Below are 7,522 nucleotides of genomic sequence, written 5' to 3' on the forward strand. Positions count from 1 at the left end.
AGATCTGCACCTTCCAAAGTAGGATGAATGCCGTCTCTCTTAATCAGACCAGGTTTTCCCCAGAAGGCTGTCCAATTATTTACGAAGCCCACATTGTTTGCTGGGCACCACCAAGACAACCAGCGCTGAAATGATGACATGCGGCTATACATGTCATCATTGATCAGATTGGGGAGGGGACCAGAGAAGATTACGGTGTCCGACATTGTTTTAGCATAACTACACACCGACTCCACATTAAGTTTGGTGCATTCATTACCACCGACGTGAATAACAATCCTACTGTATTTACGTTTATTTTTAGCCAGCAGTTTAAGATGCGCCTCAATGTCGCCCGCTCTGGCCCCCGGAATGCATGTGACTGTGGAGGCTTCGTTCTCTAAATTCACGCGTTTCATAATAGAGCTACCAATAACCAGAGTTGGCTTCTCAGCGGGTGTCTTCTCAGCTGAGTGGGAATATCTATTAGATACTTGAACGGGTTGGTGGGGACCTGTGGGTTTCGCGTTATGCCCCTTCTGAACAGTCACCCAGTCTCCCTGCGGCTCAGGAGTTGCCGGGGGACGGCTAAGAGGAGCTACCTTTTGCCTGTCCGCACATGCTAACATGGGCTTTACTGTAGCTGAGTTACTTTCTAAGATGCGGAGCTGGGCTTCTATGGCTATGATTCCCGCCTCCAACCTAACAACTATATTACATTTAACACATGTATCCTTACCAGTAAAGGAGGTAGGGAAGTAACCAAACATGAGACAGGAAGAGCAGGAAATAACACCCGAGGGCATGGGCGCGGGAAGGGGGGTGCTGAGGGCGCTGCAGCACCCCCTAGTGGCAGGCAGGGGGTGCGGAGCTCCCCTGTCTGAATTATTATTTGACGGTTATTGCTGCTCCCGCTGTGCATAATCTGTGTAATATGTAGCCAATAAATTCCACATTGTTGGTAAAATAATATTTTGGCCTGCCCCGAATGTTTTTTCTGTAGCCCCGGACAATTCTACCTCAATAATATAATACATTAACTGTGCTTTACGTCAACCTCATCATGACACTAGAGAGGACGGCAGGACTGTAATTTCCCGTGTTCAGTGAATACAACAGAGGCAAGACACCAGACCAATCAGAGAGTTGCATGGAAATAAAAGTGTGCTTGTGTCATTCAAGCTCGGCTCTGTGTGTGTGTGTGTGTGTGTGTGTGTGTGTGTGTGTGTGTGTGTGTGTGTGTGTGTGTGTGTGTGTGTGTGTGTGTGTGTGTGTGTGTGTGTAACAAATAAGAGAATAAAGAAAAAGAACATCTGCTTACAGTTGTGTTTCATCTGGGTGTTGAGAGATGTATCCATAGATCTCTTCATGTTGCTCTCAAAGTGCACCAGATTGATGCTTTTCACTTCAATATTTAAAACAAATCTTCCCGGGGGAGCATCCCCCCGGACCCCCGTAGAGAAGGTGAGGTCCGCTCCCCACTCGTAAAAAATAGCACTTTACCCCTGCCTATATGCCGTGGTCTGATTATCAAGCCTTCATTGTAACAGTCGCGGGTGTACTGTGTGTTTGCGTGTGGGGAGTGCTAGGGGAGTGCAAGTAAATTTAACATCTTATATTTCAAGTAAAATCTACTTACAGTTAAGAAGTGTTTGTTATTAAAGGCACTTGAGTAAACTTTGCTGTCACACTCAGTTTTTGTAAGTAGATTTTAATTACTATTGCATAGTAGATTTTACTTACTATTGCATAGTACATTTGACTCATTGTACTTACTATTGCATAGTAGATTTTACTTAAGATTACATTTGGATCTTATTACAAATCTCAAGTAAAAACTATTTAGCTTTTCAGGTTTTTACTTGCTATTCTTTATGTTTATTGCAAACATATTTAATTCATATTTACATATAATTTCTTCTACATTAAACATCAGCTCTATTTCCATTAGTTTTTATACTTTATATTAAGACTACTACAAAACATGAAACAACAAACACTTTAACAAAATCAACTTTATTTTGTCATGTTTTAGACAACAGCTTACAACACTTTCAATACATATATAAAAATGTAAAAGTACAAAATCGTGAAGACATTTTTCTAAATATAATGTTTTTATTCACACACACATTTAGAAAAATACTATGTACAATCACAACACAAGTTACAAAAAAACCCACCAACAACAATCAGACTCGAGGACAAAAATAAGGAAAATAAATAAAAATAAACCCTAAAAATCGTATTTTTTATGATTATTTGAATTAGTTAATCCAACATTTTGAAATATGAACTAACTTCAAGAACTGAAGTTAAAATGACAATATTTCCATTTTTAAATGGAGTTATAGTAGAGTAGAAGTACACAGTGCTATGAAGAAGAAAACAAAGGAAAGTACCAACAGTTTGCACCTAACTAAATGTACTTATTAGATTCCACTTTCTAGGCTAAACGTTTGGAGCTCAAGGTCTGGACTTTAGGAGACACCTTTTGCGAATTGAGCTTGAGAAAGAGCTTTTGGAACACTTCAAAAGTGTATACCTTTGGTGGGTAAACCAAGTTCATGGCATAGATTATGCCCATGAGCAGTATGCATGCGTTTGTCACACTTTTGCACCCATCCTGCACCTCAGTTCCCTCTATGACGATCGACACATGACCAGCATTTGCATCTCCCTGTGCTGCCCAGTCGCTGACGACAAAGATCTTCATGAGCTGGCCAGCATAGTCTTCTTTGACGATGTCCTTGCTTACATCCTGTCAAAACATGTTACTGTGTGAGACTCATTACATTAAAGTGGGCATTTCATTCAGTATTTAAGTAGATTATCTAGTGTCCTTCAACTCAAATAAGGATGGGGTAAGTTAATGAAGGGAATTTATATTACAGTTTTTCTCAATTGCTAAACCCACTATTTAGAATCAAAATTCATTTCTTCAAAACAAGAACATAGCCATCTAAACAGAAACCCACTTGCCATAACTCTGAATATCTTTTGCAAAATGCACTTACATGACCAAAACTGAAAATACTGGTCACAAAAAAGAAGAAGTCGATCGAAACAGAACAAATTGTCCTCTAATGAGACAAATTGGGAGAAACAAACTTACATATAGGAAAAACAGTATGTTACTGTAACTATGTCATTGTTTTTATTGTCTCATTTTCAGAAGAGCACCGTAACAGAAACAAAAGATGAATAGCAATACACTGGAAAAAAAATAACATGGGTAAATGATGTAAATCAGCAGTAAAGCAGAGAATGAGATCTATAGCTGTACTGATCTGGTCTTTGGCCTCTGTCTGGCTACATAGCCTCATCTACGTCACAGCGTATGTCTTCCCTTGCAAGGCGGCAGCGTGGGAAATATCTCCCTGTGTGTCGACACCACCCTTGACAGGATTCCGCAGAGATGTCCCGACAGCCAGCATTCATTGCGTCCAAAAGGGGCATTCTGTCATGAGGATGATGGTCACAAACCTTCCATCTCCAGGCAGAGAAGAACTCCTCAATGGGGTTTAGAAATGGGGAGTATGGAGGGAGGAACTCCATGGCCATGTGTGGATGAGCCTGAAACCATGCCCTCACGTCACGAGAGTGGTGGAATGCCACATTGTCCCATATGACCACGTGAACCGACCTCACTTGATCCCTCTCTTCTGGTGGCACAAGTCGGTCAAACAGGATATCCAGGAAGGCAAGGACACGTTGCGTGTTATATGCTCCCATTAGAGGGATGTGAGCAAGGACGCCTTGTGTCGAGATAGCCGCACACAATGTTATGTTTCCTCCTCTTTGGCCTGGAACAAAGACTGTTGCTCTTTGCCCAATAAGGTTCCTCCCACGTCTCCTCACTTTGGAGAGGTTGAAGCCTGCTTCATCCACATATACAAAAACATGTGGTAATGCATTGCCTTCCAGCTCCATCATTCGCTAAAGAAAATGAAACAAACAGAGGACCGTTTTACATTACTGTAAGCAGTCCGACATACTAAAAATATAGGCAAGCCATCACTGTGATTGAGGTCCTTACCTGTACATACCGGTGCCTTAACTCCTTCACACGGTCAGATTTGCGTTCAAAAGGAACCTTATAGATCTGTTTCATTCTGAGGTGGTGCCTCTTTAACACCCGCTCAATGGTTGCAACACTTATAGATGGAATGTTACGGAAGACATCCTGGTCTGCAATTATTCTGGCCTGAATCTCCCTTAAGCTGATTTCATTGTTGGCCACAACCATATCAACAATGGCAGACTCTTGTTCTGGAGTAAAGGCCTTTCCTCTGCCACCAGAGCGGGGTGCTCTTTCAGTTCTATCAATACATATTTGAGAATGTTATGTACTGTAATATAAAAACAGTGATCGAAACCTACATAAAAATAGAAATGCATGAAGTGCTGTAAAAAAGGGTTACAGTAGCTTACCTATTTTCGTGCCTGAAGATCCTAATAATGGATGCCACTGTTGATCTCCGTATATTGGGCTGAACCCTTTGGCCAGCCTCACCGAGGGACATGCCATGGTTTATGACGTGGTCCACAATAGTTGCACGGGTGTTGTCCGAAACTACTGTTCGCATTGGTCCCCTTTCAACTCTTCCACCACGCATACGTACAGCCCTCCCTCTTCCTCTGTGAACATCAGGGTTCCCTCTTCCTCTCTGAACATCAGCCCTCCCTCTTCCTCGCTGAACAACAGGGTTCCCTCTTCCTCTCAGAGCTCCTCTACCTACTCGATCAGCCATTTTGTTCACACAAACATCTTACTGAAGTGAGGGAGGTCTTTTATAGGATTCTCACTAATTACAATTACTATAGGAAAGTCATTGATATCAGCTAACAGTAACATCATTACTGTAAGGTATACAGTACATTCCATGCGGTTACCTTTTTCAATGGGGTGATTGACTGATAACAAGTGTTAATATTTTGCACATCAAGTGTCAATTAGTGTAGCTATGGTCTACGTTTATGAGGAGTAAGTGTTATCCACTGTGAGAAGATTATTTTGTTTTGTAGACATGAGTTACACAAAAGATGTTTGATGTTTGTGTAGAGAATTGTAACTTCAGTTAGAGAATTGTGTGATCTGTTTTGCAAAACACTGCTTAGCATCTGCATTTTGTATGATATCAATGATAAATGGTATACTGTTGTAGAGAAATGGTATTCTGTTACGATGGCTGTGCTGTTGGTTTGATGAAAGGAATTTTGATTCTAAATTGTGGGTTTAGCGATTGAGAAAAACTGTAACATGTATTTGTTTGGTCCATTAATGACATGGGTCTGAATGCAGCTCATTTAAATAAATATATGCTTTGTTCCAACTAAGAAGTAAATAACAATATGTAAACTGCATTAAGTATATTACAGAAATTAGGGGGAATTTGGGTTTTAACCTCTCAACCATTAATTCTAACACATTTTCAATCAGAAAATGAAATGGAGAAAGTATCAAATAAAATCTATAAATAATACATCAAACGCAGTAAAAATATATAACTTATGTTAAATGTATTTTACATTACATATAACTTGTTAGACGCTTTTATCCAAAGCGACTTACATACTCAATACTGTGGGCAATCCCCACAGGAGCACTTCGGGGTGACACAACGGCATGCAGACTGCAGCGGGGTTTGACCTGTGACCAACGCACTATTTCACTGCGCCACATGCCTCCCTTATTTAATGCTAAATGAGCTAATCTGAATATTTTTTTCTCCAAATTATTGCACAAGTTGCTCAACTATAGGGATAGTTATTTACAAATATTGAAGAACAGACACCATATTAAACATGAATTCAACAATCATCATAACATTTACCTGGTAGTCTTTGATGAGTTCCTCTGTACTCTCTCCAAGGAACTCCATCAGGCAGCGGATGATGGCATCTCGTCTACCTTCAACATGTTGCTGTTTAAACAGAAATGTAAATTAGAATAAAGAATACTACATAATTGTAAACGTATTCATGTATATAGAAATACAGCAATCAAAACACATTTTAAGAGAATGCTTCACGTTTACATTTTAGTCTAAAAAAACAGGCAGTTTAAGAGAGAGGGGGAGAGGTGAGAAAACACGTAATTACTTAAAAGATGCTGAAAATGTATCTGTGATTATTATTTTTTGTTAGTAAAAGTAATGTCGTTGTATGCATTTCAAAGCTTACCTCACTGAATTAATCCAGTATCAGTTTTATTGTTGAGCCTGCAACCCCGCCTTTCTTCCCAAATATCTTCAGCAGTTTGGGGGTGTAGAAGTCCGGTTTCATCAAAAAGGTTCGCTCCAGATGAAGAGTTGTTACCCTTCTGAACTCCTCTTTGATCTTAAACAAAATGTGAAAAAAACGATGTCATTAATGTGTGTGTGTGTGTGTGTGTGTCTGTGTGTCTCTCTGTGTGTGTGTGTGTGTGTGTGTGTGTGTGTGTGTCTCTGTGTGTCTCTCTGTCTGTGTGTGTATGTGCGTGTGTGTGTGTGTGTATGTATGTGTGTGTGTGTGTGTGTGTGTGTGTGTGTGTGTGTGTGTGCGTGTATATATGTGTGAGTCTGTGTGTGTGTGTGTGGGTGTGTGTGTCTGTCTCTCTGTGTGTGTGGGTATGCATGTGTGCGTGCGTGTGTGTGTGTGTGTGTGTGTGTGTGTGTGTGTGTGTGTGTGTGTGTGTGTGTGTGTGTGTGTGTGTGTGTGTGTGTGTGTGTGTCTCTCTGTGTGTATGTGTCTTTCATTACTGGTGTACTTTGACTGCAGACACTCACTGCTGGAGAAAAGAAATGTCTAAAAAAGGAAAAGGGAGAGGAACAAATACAAAAGATAAGCTTACATAATACAATCACATCTAGTTTCAACAACTCTGACATTAGCTGGCATGCAAGCCTCTAGTTTTAGGAGTTAAACTGGCATTGATGGCCAATAAGCCAAAACCAGTGGGTTGATTTTACATAAGATACAATCGTTAACGGTACTACTACTTTTATCGATACGGTCTTTTAACGGTACTTTAATCGTTTTTTTTGGAGAAAGAAAAGTTAAAAAATTAACTAAACAAATTGTGAGCAAAACTAACATCGCTTTTTATTTAAATTAAATGTCTAATATTTCACATCAAAAGAAACAACAATGTGTGAACAAATGTGTTTGATGTTCTCATAAACGAGTCATGTTTGTTATAGAACTTGGTTTAATAACCTTGATAGTAACGGAGCAACATACATACACCAGGGCTGAAGTCGAATAGTCCATTTAGCTTAGGAACCTTCCTAAAGGAGTGAAATGACCCGGAAGTCCCTCAGTGGCAGCCATGATAAGTGCCGTTCGAATTCTCTAGAATGATGAGAATGATAGGAAAGGAGGTTTCAAACTTCCTTTATAACCTCCTTTAGCTTAGGAACCACTGGACCTCCCTAACCGACAGGAGAAGCGAAAATGCTGCCCCACAATGCCTTGCAGCCGCAGCATTTGCCGTCACTCAACAGTCGGGCCGTTCACGGAAACAACCGATTATGACCGAGAAATGATATCATGAAAGTTA

At 40.3% G+C, this 7,522-nt stretch overlaps 1 long non-coding RNA gene across 1 annotated transcript; it reads right to left on the reverse strand.

Annotated features, from left to right (window-relative positions):
- Positions 1-3,832: 3,832 nt before the first annotated feature.
- On the reverse strand, positions 3,833-4,486 carry LOC117452239 (uncharacterized). The gene is made up of 3 exons (XR_011643877.1): positions 4,414-4,486; positions 4,019-4,301; positions 3,833-3,918 (listed from the first exon to the last, which is right to left on the reverse strand). It is a non-coding gene; the product is annotated as an uncharacterized lncRNA (long non-coding RNA).
- Between the last annotated feature and the right edge of the window lie 3,036 nt (positions 4,487-7,522).

This window comes from Pseudochaenichthys georgianus, chromosome 9 (assembly GCF_902827115.2).
Source record: "Pseudochaenichthys georgianus chromosome 9, fPseGeo1.2, whole genome shotgun sequence".
NCBI classification, from domain to species: Eukaryota; Metazoa; Chordata; class Actinopteri; order Perciformes; family Channichthyidae; genus Pseudochaenichthys; species Pseudochaenichthys georgianus.